The sequence below is a fragment of the Microtus ochrogaster genome, chromosome 17, assembly GCF_000317375.1.
Source record: "Microtus ochrogaster isolate Prairie Vole_2 chromosome 17, MicOch1.0, whole genome shotgun sequence".
Taxonomy (NCBI): Eukaryota; Metazoa; Chordata; class Mammalia; order Rodentia; family Cricetidae; genus Microtus; species Microtus ochrogaster.
In genome coordinates, this window is record NC_022019.1 from 16261101 (window position 1) to 16275631 (window position 14531).

At 48.5% G+C, this 14531-nt stretch overlaps 1 protein-coding gene across 2 annotated transcripts in view; it reads right to left on the reverse strand.

The window, feature by feature from the left end:
- Slc39a14 (solute carrier family 39 member 14) overlaps positions 1 to 14531 on the reverse strand; it is a 45951-nt gene that overhangs the window by 22598 nt on the left and 8822 nt on the right. For both annotated transcript variants that reach the window (XM_026783252.1, XM_005355575.3), the window contains exon 2: positions 2217 to 2292. The gene's annotated coding sequence lies outside the window, so the exon portion shown is untranslated. The remainder of the gene's footprint in view (positions 1 to 2216; positions 2293 to 14531) is intronic.

Genomic DNA, 14531 nt, shown 5'->3' on the forward strand with positions numbered 1-14531 from the left:
CACACACACACACACACACACACACACACACACACACACACACACACCACACAGAGTGAGTTGGGGGATGTAAAGAAGGAAAGAAAGGAGTTCAGGGAGCAAGTAAGCCAGCAAAAGCGCTGCCCCACAAGCCTGGTGTGATGACCTGAGTTCAACCCAAGAACATATGTAAAAAAGTTGATTGTTGGGGCTGGAGAGATAGCTTTAGTTAAGGGCGCTTGTTACTCTTGCAGAGGACCTGGATTCCAGTGCCAGCACTCACATGGAGGCTCACAACCATCTGTAACTCCAGTTCCAGATCCTGGGATCTGTGCCATCCTCAGGCTCCCACATACGGACACATACACATAGTCAAAACACTCATACACATGAAATAAAAATAAATCGTTAGAAAAAATGTTTGAAAGAAGTTGACTACAGTGGGGCCCACTGTAATTCCTGCACTCACGCATCAAAGAGAGGCTGAGACAGGAGAGCCATCCAGCAGCTCACGGCCTGGAACACCCAATAGGCAGACCCAGGAGACCCCGCCCCAAAACAAGGCAGAAGGGAAAAGCTGCCCTCTGACCTCCACAAATGAGCTGTGGCGCACATTCGCGTGCACACATAATAATAAAATTATATTTTTAAAAAAGAGAGCATGCTTACAAAAGCAGAAACTAGGAGCAGAAGAAATCCTTAAAAAAAAAAAAGACAATCCAATAATGTAATTAGTGCCATCAGGGTGTGGGGGAAAGGATATGAGGACAGTGTAAGATTTGAAATAGAGCAAGAGTCACTAGGTACTGTCTAACATGAAAACAAGCAATTATAGATGACTCACAAGCAATTAACTCTGCTGAGAGAGAAAAGTATCTCTTGCAAGTAACATATTTCTCTAAAACTTAATAATTCCCTTTCGTTTACTGCAGTTTCTTTTTCTTCTGAAGCAGTCAAAGCTTTTCCATGGGAGTATTTATGTCTACTTTTCAATATCCATTTATGTATGAACATGCCTGGAATGCTGATGATGTATACTCTTTTCTGTTTGTTGGAGACAGTTCCATTCTACATAGCTGTGGCTGTCCTGGAACTCACTATGAAGATGGACAGGCGGGTCTTCAACTCGCAAAGATCTGTTCTACCTGTGCCTCCGAGTGCTGGGTGAAAAACCACCACAGGCCAGCAAGAGAACGGATTTCCTGAGGCCTGGAGTCGATTTGGTTTTACTTTGTTCTGCTTCAGCCCATTGATGTGGGGATGCAGCGATGTAAGAAAAAGACAGGGCATCATCAGGAAGCAAAAGCTGACTTCTCCTCCCTTCCTTTGAAACAGGGTCTCATGCAGTCTAATAGGCCTCAATTTGATGTGTGGTTGAGGCTGACCTCGAACTCCTGATGTTCCTGCCTCTGCCTCCTGAGTGCTGGGCTTCTCAGAGCCACATGGATTTATGTAGTACTAGGGATCACACCTAGGGCCTTGGGCATACTAAGCAAGCACTCTGGCAACAGAGCTACATACCAGCCCAAACTCCCTTCCAAGTACAGCATAAAGCCTAGAACCCTACAGAAACAACCACTGACACCTGGTTACAAGGTTCTTCTATGACCACTCGACTATAATAGCCTCCATATTTAGGGCCAAACTACAAAGATACAGTCACCCTTGTAAGTTTCAGTATCCAAATTAGCTAGTAATTATTCTTTTTCCCATTCCCCTTTATGGAGCGGAGGGCCACACATATGCCAGGCAAATGTTCTCCCCACCAACAGGCTACCACCTCAGCCCAAGCAGCAGCCTTAAAGCCCTATGTTCAGGTAAACACTGTCTCTGGAGTTCAGAGAGCATCAAGGAAAATTGTGATAGTGTAGACCTGTGATACCAGCTACTCAAGGGATCTGAGGCAGGAGGATGTTAAGCTCAAACAGGGCTTGGCTACAGCACAAGTTCAAAGACAGCCTAAACAACTCAGCGGGGTGGTACATGCCTGGAATTCCAAGCATTTAGAAGGCAGAGGCATGAAGGTCAGGGGTTTAGGGGCCAACCTTAATCATATCCTATATGGAGGCTAGCTTAGGCTACAAGAGATCCTGTCTCACCTCCACTTTCCCCCCAAACAGACTCCCCTACAAAAGGCTAAAAATGTCCTAGGCTTGACCCCCCCTCCCACGTACCACATTCTCACACACACAAAGGAGGAAAGGGAAAGAGTTGGTAACAACTGAGATAATACATACCTGCAATCCCAGCTGTCAGCAAACTGAAGCAGGAGGATTACTTCGAATACAAGAGTAGCCTAGGCAACAGAAGATCCTGTGAAACAGAAGTAAAAAGAGAGGTAAACTGACCTGTCCGGGTCCCTGTCCGCTCACTGAATGAGCCCAGTCCAGAGGGCGTGCACACCCACGGCGAGCTTCCTTTCTCCACGTAACACACAGCCTTACTCACCTGGGTCCAGGCATTCAGTGGCCTCCCTTCCATTCCCTCCCACCCAACCACTTTACAGTTCCTGATTCCTGTTCCAGGGCCTGAGCCTCCAGCTATGGTATGCCAAAGGCCACCCAGGGTGGGAGACTTCCACACAGCACAAGAGGCCCAGGGGCCCACCCATTCATCCCAAGAAACTTAAGGTTGCTAAAAGGGGAAGGATGAAAGAACATAAAAAAAAAAAAAAAAGTCAATGGTAACCCAGAAGCAGAGACCAGAATCAGAACCAGTAGCCTGAGGCTCACCACACAAAGATCTGCTGATCTCCCCTTGTGTGTCAGCACAGCAGAGAGGTTATATGGCCAGAGACCGGTGAACAGGACCTGGGGCAGCCAGAATGGACTAGAACAGGAAGGCTTATTTAGCCCTGAGCTGAGCCCGGAATGAGTTTAATGGCAGCCAAACCCAGTGCTGGAGCCAGGAAGGGGGAGGGAAAAGCACACGTCAGGGCTCAGGGGCCACCGGGAAAAGCCAGAACTTCCAAAATTTCTTCAGGCAGGGGAAGAGAAGGAAGGGGCCCAGGGGAGCCGGCCAGTGCTTCCCGCCAAAGCCTGGGTGAGAGCTGCTCCTATTTCCATCACCTATCCATCAACAATTCCCAGACACCGATTGCAAAAGCGTGGCCTGCTGTTCCCTGTTTGCCAGACCACGGTGTCCTACATGCGGCCTCAGTACAGTGGCGCTGGCCCACATCTCACTTCCGGCACCTGCTTAAGCAAAGGCTTCTGGCTTGCTGATCAGGGTCAAATAAAAAGCAACACCTAGTAATTAAATCATAAATGCTTTTTCTCCCAAGCATCTCGATTACCTCTCCTTCCAGGGGGTCACAAACCACTCCTAGCTCTCCAACTATTTTGGACACTATATTTCTTGGTCTTCCAACAAGCCTGCTTAACTAGATTTTTGTTTCTTGAAGGCAAAGAGGGCTGTCTAGTACCCCTTTGTCAACATGAGCCTAGCATGGTGCTGGGCACACAAGAGCTAGACGCAGAGAACTTCTGATCAAAGATGAGAAGTTTAACCTCCTGTCTTACCAATGTCTACAAGGCCTCTATAGCCCAACACCCCTGTCTACAGACATTCTACAGCCCTAGATGTCCCCAGAGATCATGTGAAGTCAGCTGTCAGGACCATCTACTGTTCCTTCCCCTAAGTCATTCTCTTATCGTAAACTCACTACACACACACACACACACGCACAAATGTACAAATGTTTGTTTTGTCTTTTATTTTTCAGAATGGGTTTGCTATGTAACCCTAGCAGGCCTGTTACTTAACATGCAGCCCAGGCTAGCCTTGAACTCCTGGCAATCCTCCTGCCACATCCTACTAAGTGCTAGGATTATGGGTAGGCACCATCACAATGGGTACTTCACTTACGATAAGTAAACTAGAAGCCAGCTTGTGCTTATCAAATCTAAAACAGTTCTGGCCCAGCCCACAACAGCTCCCAAAAGAGAAGAAAAATAAGGAGTTCGAGCCCAGCTTCAGCTACATAGCAAGCCTGGGCTACGTTAGATTGTCTCCATTAATAAAGAAATCAAAAGCAAGGACAACAAAGACCTACCTAAGCCCAAGAGTTCATTCATTCAAGAAACGGCCACCACTTCCTGCCTATGACCAAGAATTCTGTGAGTCCCTGGGATGCAAAGGACAGCAGGTACCTTCCCTCACACAACGGGGAAGGTAAGTAAACCCTGGACAAGAAACTTAGCAGTACAGCAAAGCCAAGGACAGCAGGCAGCCCAAAGGTTCCCTGGCCAAACTGAGCCAACAGATTCCACCCAGGCTATGAAACAGCCTGGAGACTCATCAGAAGAGATGAAGAAACGGGCTCTCGGCTGAGCTCCCAGACCTACTCCCGAGATCGTGTTGCTGAGCTACGCTGCAAAGGGACTGCTACTCAGGCATCTGATAGTTATGGCATTAAGACATCCCTGCCAGGGCACCATTCCAGTGACACAGATGTCCTCAAGCCTGTCCCATGGAAGGGAAAGCCCAGCCTCTTCCCACAAAACCGTTACACATGTGATGAGCACATCTAACTGGCAGAGTCTGAGTCACACAGGGAATTTTAGCACAGACTATCTGAGTAGTCTGGCTTTGTTTTCTTAGGCAATGCTAAGGGCCTAACCCAGAGCTTTCTGCATGTTAGTTAGCACTCTACCAATGAACTACGCTCCCAGGCCATGAATGTGTTTTTTTTTAAGATTTATTTATTTATTATATATACAGTGCTCTGTTTGCATGTATACTTGCAGGCCAGAAGAAGGCACCAGATTTCATTACAGATGGTTGTGAGCCACCATGTGGTTGCTGGGAATTGAACTCAGGACCTCTGGAAGAGCAGTCAGCGCTCTTAACCTCTGAGCCATCTCTCCAGCCCTGAATGTGTATTTTTATACATTTATAACAGAAGTCATCTGGTGTCAGAAGGCTCCCCTAAAGGAAAGTGCAGCACCCCAGAACTTGTGAAAGAAAGCTGGAGAGAGGCGGTAGAACAGTTCATGAAGCTGTAGCCATACTTAGGGACTCAGTGAAGATGGAGCAGCTAGAATTTGAAGTCCACCGTGGCTAGATACACAACAGGTCATACAGGGGAGAGGATAACGGGCTATAAATACAGGCCTTGAAGGATTCAAGAGAACATCTGGTTGAGTTGTGTGGGAATCAAACTCAGAGTCCCGGGCACACTAGGCAAGCGTCCTGACACTCAGCTACACCCCAGCACCTGCTTTTGTTTGCTTTGCTTATCTGCACCCTCACACTGTAGCCCAGGTTGGCTTGGAGCTCACTATGTCACCTAGGAACCCCTGGCGACTCTCCTGCCTCAACAATTAAAGAGCTGGGAGCATGGGCATGAGCTACTAGGCCTGGCATTCATATGCTTTTAATATATCTGCCCGGCTGCATCATGGAGAGTGGGCAGAAGGCAGGCAGAAGGGGAGCAGGAGATTCAACAATGGGCTCTCACAGAGCGGTCAGGTCAAAACAGAACCAGTTTGATCTGCAGGGCAAAAGTTCTTTGTGTTGGCTTCAGACTCAGCCAACCGGGCTATTATTCAGAGCTCATAATTCTGCAAGTGGAATTAGAAAAGAGACCACCCCAAAATTCAGGCTAAGACAAGTCAGCTCAACCCTCCTGCTGCAGCAGGTAGGCAATTTAAGAAGCATGCACTCTGGCTCTGCTTACTGCACACCCCGAGGGCCTTTGTACCGCTTGGTAAATGGCCAAGACTACCTGCCCCAGCACCCCTTCCCCAAGCCCCTCCAGACTTGCAAGCTAGCTCAAGCCCAAGTTCTCCTCAAAGGCTCTAGCTGGCCAGTCTCCATAGCTGAGATAGCCTGGCATCCCATCATTAGCTGAAGGAAGTGTGTGTTTTTAAGTGTATGATCTTCACCTGAGAACCTGCTGGAAGGGCAAATTCTCAGCACCTCCAGATAAACCGGAAACTCGCTTAGCCCAGCAATGTGGGTTTTCCTTCAGGCTCTCTGGCAAAGTTCCTGGACTCTACAGCCTAAGGTTTGCCACTCCACTTCCATGAAAACCAAAGGGGCAATAAAAAGGACCACATGGCCCTTTCCACCCGATATCCAGCCCTTCCTGATTGGCCACTGCTTGCCGCTCAGCACCTGGATACTCTGCACTCATGAGATAGGGTTACTGAAGAAAGTAAAGAAAAACAGTTATTTCCAAATTGGGAAGAAGGCAGCAGAGAGAGACAGAAATGTCAGTCCCAAATCCTAAATCTTCTCCCACTTACCCAATCTCTTACATAGCATACTCTCTGGCCAAGGTCATAGCCAGGCAGTCACTGATTACTAAACGTAAGGCTCTTCCACATCCTCTGCTTCCTCCTCTCTGTGGGACCACAAACCAAAGCATCCTGCTTCCTAAGATCCCAGGCACCAAACAGAAACCAACCCAGCCTACTGACCCTCACTCTAGCCGCTTGGACCCTCCTTCCTGACTTCCCTGCCTGGCTTTGTCTCATAAGCCCCTGCACTCCTCTGGCTCCATCCTGCCTTCCACCTTCAGCTGCTGCTATTCTTTCCTGGGCTCTGGTCTCCAACCAGAACATCACACACAAGGCTGGAGAGATGGCTCAGAGGTTACGAGCACTGGCTGCTCTTCCAGAGGTCCTGAGTTTAATTCCCAGCACCCACGTGGTGACTCACAACCATCCATAACGAGATTTGGTGTCCTCTTCTGGAGCGCAAGTGTACATGAAGAATATCACAGATACATACACAACCCACCACCCACCTCACCCCTGCACCTTCTAGGCCAACCCCTCTGGACTCAAAAGCCGGATGAAGGCTACAGGTCATGCTTGCCCCATCCACAAGGTGAGGAGGAATGAGGGGGTCCTGCAGAAATTCTGTCTCTACTCCATTCTGGTGTTCCCCAGCACCGCCTTATCCCAGCCAGACCCCATCTCACCTTCCTCTTTGTCTCAAGGTCATGGCACTGAGAATGACAGGCTTACATTTTAGGTTAAACTGCTGTGGCTGTTTCTTAACAGTCGTCCAGGAGGCTGGCAGGACCTTCACTGAGTACTTGCATATAAAGGAAAAGGCTTCTATACTCTGGCGTAACCTCACCCTCCCTAGGCACCACAGGAAGTTTAGACTTCACCATGGAAGCACTGGGTGAGGTCACGAGGGACAAGAGAATCCGCACAGTAGCATCTTCTAGAAGCTCCCTGTGTTGAAGGGGGGCAAAGGAAACCATGACCCTGGTCCCATCCTGCCCCCTTCCCCCACCCCCGTCCTGACCAGAACTCTGCAGAGAAGCTGTCAAGTTCAAGCACAGATGGATTCCAGAGCAAAAGCAAGCAAGGTTCTGGTTCATCGCACAGGAAGCCGCAGATCAGTACTTGCTATAGATGGAGGCCGCTTGCGTAAAGCCGCTGACACACTGCCATCTCCAGGCGAGATAGAGTACAGAACTGAGTTCCCGAGCAGGGTAGCTATTTATGCATGGATTTCCACCCCCTCCCCGACCTCCCACAAACTGCTTGCCTATTAAAAAGGGATCAACATTCTAGCCAGACTTAAAAGCTTACCCTTTCTAGTCAACACTAACCTGAGCTCCAGTTTAGGTCATTTTCAAACACAGAGACGAAAGAAATAGGCATTAAAACAGTTCTAGGTGCTGGAGAGACAGCCTAGTTGGTAAATGCTGGCCTGGTAAGCATAAGAACCCTAATTCAGTACCTAGAACAAATGTAGAAAGAGCCTGGGTGTGGGGGCGTGTGCTACAGAGGTGGGGAAGGTGGGTCCCCGAGGCCCACTGACCAGCAGGGTAGACTACTTGAGAACCTTTCTGAAAAACAAAAGGAGGGAGAGAGGGAAGGAGGGAGGACGTTAGAGAGGGAGGGTGGAAAGGAGAAAAAGAGGGAGGGAGGGAGAGAGGGAAGGGAAAGAAAGGAAAGGAAGGAAAGACCAAAGGCTGGAAATGGCTCAGTGGTTAAGAGTGTACACTGCTTTGCAGAGGAACAGAATTCTGCTCCCAGGACCCACATTGCGCAGTTAAAAATTGCTCATCACTCCAGCTCCAGGGTGTCTAGCACCTTCTTCTGGTCTCCGTGGGTACCTACACTCCCATGTACATACACACATATACACATAATTAAAAATAAATAAAATCAGCCAGGTGGTGGAGGTGGCACTCGGGACGCAGAGGCAGGTGGATCTCTGTGAGTTCAAGGCCAGCCTGGTCTACAAAAGGAATTTGAGGGCAGCCACAGCTGCTACACAGAGAGACCCTCTCTTAAAAAAGTGTGGGCAACACTTAGGTAACAACATCCCAGGTTGTCCCCTGGCCTCCCACACAGCTGCACGCAAATACACACTATAATGCGCGCACACACACACACAATACACAAAGAAACTAATTATAGAAGCGCCCATTCATCAAAAGCCTTGGAGACAACCCAAGGGCCACTGAGAAGGTAGGTAGGAAACCTCCAGGAGCTTCTCAGGAAGGAACTGGATGTGAGCTAGTGCACACATGGAGCTTTTAACACGTGCCCACTGACCGTGCAGTTTGTAAGAGACCCCTTCTAGGAAGACCTGGAGAGCCTGTCTGAGTCTGGAACACTGCTCTGGAAACTTCTGGTGCCAAGAGCCCAACTAAGTTTTCATAGTAACGCCAAGGAGCAGGAGGAATTGGAGAAGAAACGTTGAGGTGTTTGTTTTTGAAAGATCTCTGACCTGGCCTTCCACTGGGCACCCACCCGGCTACCATCAGAGTTCTCTCTTTTTAACAGTGTGACAAATACACGCAAACATTAATTTAATCAAAGAGGTATTTCACCAGGCTGATCACATAATGTTCTTGGCTTTAACCCAGTTAATGTTCTCTCAGCAAAACTGAATGAAAGTCTAACTTTTTCCTGGGCTTTAAAAGCTACTGTGTTGAGCCAGGCATAGCAGCTTGTGCCTTTAATCCCAGCATTCAAGAGGCAGAGATAGGTGGATCTCTGAGTTCGAGGCCAGCCTGGTCTACACAGTGAGCTCCAGGACAGCCAGAGCTACGTAGTGAGACCCTGTCTCCAAAAAAACAAAAACAACACAAAATAAAACAAAACAGGAAATGGGGAAAAAGATAGGTAAGTCCCTCCCTTCCCCACATCTCTGAGAACCAAGTGCCCAGAGTGGCAGCCACCTGATAATCTCACCAAAAATAACATTTTACTTTTCCCCATGGTACAGGACGTATAAGAGGAGCCCCACAGGCCGTTTCTAGAATTCCTCAGCTGCTCATGGAAACTCTGAGTCTCGTTACCATTAAGCACACCTCAGATGTGCACGCTACGTGGAATTGCTGGGAGAGGGGCTACAGTGGCTGCCCAGAAGAGGGAGGGGACGATAATCAAGGCCATAGCTTCACACACCACACATAGAAGGCAGCTCACCCGCGGTCAAGGTCTCTCATGGGTCTGCTGGAAGTCAGAGGGTGTCAGAGAGGGAGGAGCAGAAAACAGAAATACGGAGACTTTGTTCCCAGGGCTGGACAGGCTGTCCCATGGGGCATTTTGGTCAGCTGCCCGGGGCCCGGGGGAGTGGGGTGACTGTACTTTTTGCACCTTTCTGGGAAAGGGGATGGGAATAGTCATGGCTTGCTGCCCTGGAAACCACCCAGGGACCTGGTTATCCTGAGAACTTGCCCAGCCTGCCACATGCAAAGTGTCCCAACACTGGGGAAATGGCACTAGGATACCCAAAGGCTAGAGATGTTCCATAGGCCAGGGATGTCGGGGCATGAGACCAATCCTCAGGGAACAGAGCCAGCTTCCCCAGAGGCCACCGAGGCTGCAACTAAACCCCAAGCTTTGTACTTTGTTCTCCAAGAAAACTAGTGTTTCTCTGGGCTGGCAAGGGGACCCTCCAACTTCCAGGAAAGGCCAGAGAAAGCATCCATAGGACAGGGCTCTCCTGACTGGCAGAACAATTTGAGTTTCCAGTTTAAAAAAAACAAAAACAAAACACAGCTAGCTAGGGCCAGCCAGCCACCCTCCCTAACAGGTCTCCATTCCGCAGTCTTTACGCCTCACCCCAGCAAGACTCATTCACAAACCTAAGAGCTAAAAAAGGGTCTTACCAGAGTGGACGGAAAGGAGAGTGCGATCCAAGAACAAGTTAGCAGAGGCCACACTTAACAAATAATTAATTTTAGTTGGTAACATGAATTGGACCTATGGTCTGTGCATGCCAGGCAAGCACTAACCACCATGTTATGCTCCCAGACCTCTTTTTATTTTTGAAGACACTGGCTCCTTAAGTGGCCTGGAGTGGGATTACATGCCTGTGCCATCAGGCCCAGAAACAAATACTGGATCAGGGGTTAAGTAGCACTTCTTCAAAAGTCTCATAGAGACTCCTGCCTCCACCTCCTGGGATGACAGGCATGTGGCCTCACAAATGCGGGGCAAGCACACTACCACTGGGCCATTATTTGCAGCCTTTTGCGTCGTTTGCAGACGTTTATTTTTGCGTCTATGTGTGTGTGGATCTATGTACCACAGTGCAAACTGGAGCGTTCGCTCTCCTTCCACCCTGTGTGTTCCAGAGATCCAGCTTGGGTTATCACATCAAAGGCAAGTGTCTCCCTATCCGTTCACTGGCCTTGCATTCTATTTTATTTTTGGACTCTCAGTTATGGCCAAACATTCTCAGGTTTGCAAACAGTTATGCTTTTGTTTTCCCAACTGCCTACTACTACTCCCCTTTCTTCGTTTTGCTGAAATACAAGCATCTTTTTCTTGGTGCTTATGTTCATTGCTGAGACTGGAGAACGACCCATTGTTTGTTTTTTTGTTTTTTCATGCTTTTCCAGAGGACTGGTGTTCAGTTCCCAGCACCCATGTTGAGCGGCTCACAATTATCTGTAACTCCAGGTGAATGGGATCTGGCACCCTCTGCTAGCCTCTACAGGCACTCGGATGCATCTCTCTCTCTCTCTCTCTCTCTCTCTCTCTCTCTCTCTCTCTCTCACGCACAGACTTGATGTTTAAAGAATATGTACCCCTTATTCCAGAAAAAAAAAAGATCTCATTGTATATTAACCTTTAGTCACATGTTCAAATGTTTTCCCAGTTATTTCCTTGTTAATTTTGCTCAACTGGAATTGGCGGCATAATAGTCTATCTTTTTATGTATTTGTTTTCATGTACATGTGTGTGCTTGTATGAGTTCATGTGCACTACATGCATCCAGCAGCCCATGGCGGGTACTGCGGCCCTTGGAACAGGAGCTGCACGCAGTTCCCAGCCACCATGGGTGCTGGGAATCAAACCCGGGTCCTGTACAGGAGCAGCCAGTGCTTCTAATCACGAAGCCATCTTTCAAGCTCCTGGAGACACAATGATCAAACAGAGGTCAAAATACAATTTCTCGCCGGGCGGTGGTGGCTCATGCCTTTAATCCCAGCACTTGGGAGGCAGAGGCAGGCGGATCTCTGTGAGTTCGGGGCCAGCCTGGTCTACAAGAGCTAGTTCCAGGACAGGCTCAAAAACCACAGAGAAGCCCTGTCTCGAAAAACCAAAAGTAAATAAATAAATAAATAAAACAATTTCTCCTAAAGTTTCTGCTTTTTCTAGCACGATTAAAAGAACATTCCCCAAGCTAGGCAGAGTGGCACACACCTGTAACCTCAGCCCTGGGGAGCAGAAAGCGGGAAGGCCACCAAGTCGGGGCTACTCTATCTAGTCTGCGCGGGAGCACAGCAAGTTCCGGACCAACCAGGGCTACAGAGAGACGACTCAAGAAAAGAAACAAAGAACGGCCACAAGACCTTCCTACTACGTAATTATAGACATGTGCACTTGAGTTTCTTGCATGTAAAAACTTCAGCCTCTAAAGAGAATCTAATTTTTTTTCTTAATAAATAGTTGGTTACACCAATATTGCTAGAGTACAGTTTATCTCCTTTCTAAAGCTCAACGTGGAGTTCAGGGCCTGAGAATTAGGGTCCTGGGGACCACACTCAAGCCATCAGGTCTGATGTCCAGTGCGTTTACCCACCGAGCTGTCTCGCCAGCTCCTCAACTTTTTTTTTCTTTTTTTGAGACAGGGACTCTCTATGTATCTTTGGCTGTCCTGGAACTCACTATGTAAGCCAGGTTGGCCTCAAACTCACAGAGATCCACCTGCCTATGGGATTAAAGGCATGTACCAACACAGCCTTTTAAGTTTTATTTTGAGATATGACATAAGGTCTTGCTTGCTTATTAAGGCCCTAGATTGAATCCGCAGCACCAACCCAAACAAACAGACAAGTCACAATGTGCCAAAGACAAGCAGTCTCAGGGTACAACAGCAAGGTTTGTTACCATGAAAGTAATCTGTGTAATAACATATATACAAAGGTTAAGAGTTAGCAGGCGCTGGGCCAGCGAGATGGCTCAATGGGTACAAGGGCTTGAGACCCAAACTAGGCGACCTGGGTTCAATGCCTGGTGCCCACATCAATGGGTAAATGGCAAATGATCTCTGATCTCCACGTATGTGTCCCCGTCATGCATATACATATAAAATAATGTTTAGTAAAAAGAAGACTTAAGAGTGGTCTGAGCCACACAGACCTCTGCCTGAGTCCTGATTCTACATTATCAGCCTCAAGGATCTAAAGGAAGACACAAGCCAATGGGACTTAGTTACCTCATAGAGAAAAGCAAAGGTCGTAACAGCCCCTCCCTCAGGGTAGCTGAGAAAAGGGAGATATGGAATATTAAATACAGTGCCTGCTATACAGAAACCACCCAATAAATGTTAGAGACAGAATGAAGTGGACCAGAGAAACAAAGAAGGCTTGGAGGTAGATCTTGGAGCTAGAGCACTCAAGAGGCCCCTCAGCGCCAGCCCTGCTCTTTCTTCAGGGACACCCTGCATTCTATAGCTGCTGGTACTGCAGAGCATCTGATCCACAAGGCCAGGTCTTCAGACCCAGGAGGCAGGGGGCCTAGGGCTGGGCTCTGAGCCAGAGCATCCAGGCCAGCATTCTGCCTCAGGGCGGAACAAAAGTATACTCCTCCCTCCTCTTTACAAAGCCTGTCTCCTTGCATTCTAAGACAAACAGTACCCCCAAAACACCTCTATCTGAAACCTCAGAATGTGCTCTGAGTGGGGAGGGCTCTGTTGATGATGTCAGGCAAGGATCTTAAGAGGACACTATTAGCTGGGCGGCGGTGGCGCACGCCTTTAATCCCAGCACTCGGGAGGCAGATGTAGGCGGATCTCTGTGAGTTCGAGGCCAACCTGGTCTACAAGAGCTAGTTCCAGGACAGGAACCAAAAAGCTACGGAGAAACCCTGTCTCGAAAAATCAAAAAAAAAAAAAAAAAAAAAAAAAAAGAGGACACCATTGTGATATCTGGATGGGCCCTAAATCTAATATCTTGTCTCCTCAGAGAGGAGATGGGGGAAGACAGATGCGCGCAGAATTTGGGGAGGCTGTATGGAGGACGGAAACACAGGCTGGGATAGTGTGGCCATAAGCTAGGAAACACCAAACGCCCCCACCCACAGCCCCCCTGCCCCGCAGAAATTGGAAAGGGCAGGAGGACTCTTCCAAGAGCTGCTGGAGCAGCATCCCATCCACACTTGACTTCAGACTTCTGGCCCCTGGAACTCAGAGAGAATGACACTGCTGTTGTCTGAAACCACGAAATCTGTGGTAACTTGTCAGGAAAGCTAACACTAGGCAAATACTCCGGTGCTGGATCGCTTTAGATGTGTGCTAGGCTGACACCCGTGACCACCGATTTGTTTGTGGGCAGAACCTGTAAGTGACACGGCACTCCTTTGTACCTCCTGGAGAGAGGGAGGCTGCCGCTGGAGGCTGACATCTAGGAAGCAAGAGTGGGGAATGTACTCGGCGCGGGAAGTGGAGTTAGGAAAATCAGGAGTTCAAAGTCATCCTTGGCCACATGGTGAGTTCGAGGACAGTCTGGGCTACAGGAAACCCTGCCCCAAAAGTAAAAAGGGAGAGAAAGAGCAGGGCATGTACCTCCAACAGTAGAGTGTTTGCCTAAGATAAACAAAACTGTGGCTTCAATCTCCAAAACAGGGATGGAAGCAGGAGGATCAGAAATTCAAGGTTCGGGATCAGCCTGTGATACCTGAGAACCTGTCTCAAAACAGAAACAAAAATAAGAGACAGAAGAAAATGGGGGGAGGGGTGAATCTAGGAACTGAAAGTGATCTCTGGCGAGTAGCCAGGAGGAGAATCCATCCTACATCTATCTATGAGGGGCTGACTTCTTCCCAACCTTGAAAGCCAGCCTTCTGGAAAAGAACTATGGTTGGCTCCTCAATTTTAGCTCTGTAGGACCCTCAGCAAAGAAGCCAGTTGATCAATTGCCTAGACTGGCCAACAGAGATGGGTAATCACAAAACAGGGGGCTGTTTTAAGACCTATCTGGATGGCACTACCATGCTTGTCTGTTTTCATAGACAACACCACACACTTCCATATCCTAGAGTTATGATGGCAGACCCAAGCTGCAGCAGGTCTCTGAGCCCCTCCCTATTCTGGAACTTCCATTAGCCCATCCTACC